The 2,424-nt window shown below is 49.9% G+C and overlaps 1 pseudogene; it reads left to right on the plus strand.

Moving 5' to 3' along the window:
• The first annotated feature begins 476 nt into the window (after positions 1-476).
• LOC119529545 lies at positions 477-901 on the plus strand (annotated as a pseudogene).
• The last annotated feature ends 1,523 nt before the right edge of the window (positions 902-2,424 follow it).

Raw genomic sequence — 2,424 nt, forward strand, 5'->3', positions numbered from 1 at the left:
CTCCGAACCTCTCTCCTTCATGTTTTTCCTATCTGTCTGTAGCACTCCCTTTAGTATTTCTTGTAGAGGAGTTCTCCTGTTCATGAACTCTGTCAGTGTCTGTTTATCTGAAAATATTTTAAACCCTCCCTCATTTTTGAAGGCAGTTTTGTTGGGTATAGGATTCTTGGTTGGCAGTTTTTCTCTTTTAGTATCTTGAATGTATCATACTACTGCCTTCTTGCCTCCATGGTTTCTACTGAGAAATCCACACTTAGTTTTGTTGAGCTTCCCTTGTATGTGATGGATTGCTTTTCTCTTGCTGCTTTTACCCATTCGGTGAAATAAAATGCAGATTTCACAAATAGGTTTTAGAGAATATTTAGTGGCTTAAGAAAATACTCAAAATGTAATAGTAAGGGGAGCCACAGGGACCTGGGCCTGTGCGCCCCTCATGCCGAGCGGGCCAGGGCTGGCGCTGGCCAAGGCCAGCCAAGATGCCTATCATGGTGGAAGACATCATGAAGCTTCTCTGCTCCATCTCTGCGGAGAGGAAGATGAAAGCAGCCGTTAAGCACTCTGGGAAGGGCGCCCTGGTAACCAGGACTGTGGCCTTTGTGGGTGGCCTGGTAGGCGGCCCACCAGGACTAGCCATCGGGGGAGCTGTCGGGGGTCTATTAGATGCCTGGATGACAAGTGGACAGTTTAAGGCAGTTCCTCAGATCATAATGGAGCTGCCCCCTGCCGAGCAGCAGAAGTTCTTTAACGAGGCCGCTGCCATCATCAGGCACCTGGAGTGGACAGATGCCGTGCAGCTGACTGCCCTGGTCATGGGCAGCGAGGTCCTCAGCAGCGGCTGCTGGTGATAATGGTGAGCTGCATCACGAAGGAGCTCCAGGTAGAAATCCAGTACAACGACTAGGCCGCTCCTCCTGGGCAGTGGGGGTTTCACATAGATGATTTGCGGCCAAGGGGTGGGGAAGGGGCTGAGTGACCCCCCTGAGAAATGGACACATAGCCCGTATATTCCCTTCAACTGGAATGAACTCTCCTACTGGAGACAGCCTTGCTGTGCCGTATCACATTCTGGAAATTATTTAAGATGAAGTCACGTAACTGTGGTTACGCTCCAGACCTGGCCCATGCTGGAATCATGTTTACCTCTTGAACATGCCCCTTGCCCACCCAGAGACTTCTGAGTGGCTGCAAGGAGCGGCACAGAGGGACTTGGGGAGCCTGAGAGTGAGGCTGCAGACGCCATCACACCATCTGCACGTCTTGGCTCTCCCACCCCCAGGGTCTCGCTTTCCCCACCTGAAAAATCATGGTACTTCTTGAGTTCTGCTTTTGAAATTAAATATTCTCGGTAAAAATTATTGCTTGTTCTAAAGGCTAAGAAATGTTTCCAACCTTAAAGTTCCCTATGGATGTGTTCACTTTGCTTTCAGAATCGCAACTTTCAGAATCGTCAATTACAATAAATTTATTTTCCCCAGAACTATCCTTTCTCCACATATGTTGTGTAAAGCACAAAAGGCAGCTGTAGTGCTTGGAAATCTTTCATGCAGAGCCAAATGGAAGGTGCCAGAGGTGGTGGCTCTAAAGAATTAACAAAAGCTTCCCCAATCCCAGCACCCTCTGCCTTCGTGTGCAGGCACAGGGTAACAGCAAACCATCCATTGGGTCCCAACCTCAGGAGTCAGTGCTGAGACTTGGGCTCTCTCCACTGGCTGGTGGCAGTGTCAGCCTCCCTGGAGGTGGGGAGGAGGCACTTCTGCTTAGAGGGGAGCTCACAAGCCTGCACCTTCATGCGGATACAGAAATGTCCAGGGTGCATTATGACCCAGGGGAATGGAGTGGGGAACGCAGCCCAGGCCACACTCCTGGGTTAACGAAGCCACTCCAGCCATCTGTGTGCTGCTGGTGCCAATGGGGCAGGGGCTGTCTGAAAACCAAGAGGAGTGAATGTGGCTTATTTCTGCACGTCCTGCCAACTGACCCCCCATGCCATCCCAGAAACGAAAACCTAAAATCACTGAATGCTCCCCACTCCCCCATTTTTGTAACTTCAGTAGACTCAAAAGTTGTTCTCTTTTTAGTGTAGAGGTAAAAACATCCCATTGTGGATAGCATGAGAATGAAACCAGGATAGAGATTTTTGGCTCTATGCTTCAAAGTTGGGTATACTTTTTCATTTTGCAAAACATGCCAAATTCAGAAATTGCTTATAACTGATCTGCCTAGAAAAAGCCAGGCTGTAAGAGAGTTCCCTTCAGTTAGGTGAGCAGGTCCCACCCACTTATCACTCAGTGCCAGGGTCCTGGGGTCCCTGTGCTCAGAAGCCCTGCACCAATGTCCTCCAAAGCCCACCCCTGGGGAAACAGCCCAGGGAGGAGATGGTCACTGCCGACGAGCTCTGTCTCTGATGAAGCAGGTCTGGTAGAG

The sequence above is a fragment of the Choloepus didactylus genome, chromosome 3 (assembly GCF_015220235.1).
Source record: "Choloepus didactylus isolate mChoDid1 chromosome 3, mChoDid1.pri, whole genome shotgun sequence".
Lineage (NCBI taxonomy): Eukaryota > Metazoa > Chordata > Mammalia > Pilosa > Megalonychidae > Choloepus > Choloepus didactylus.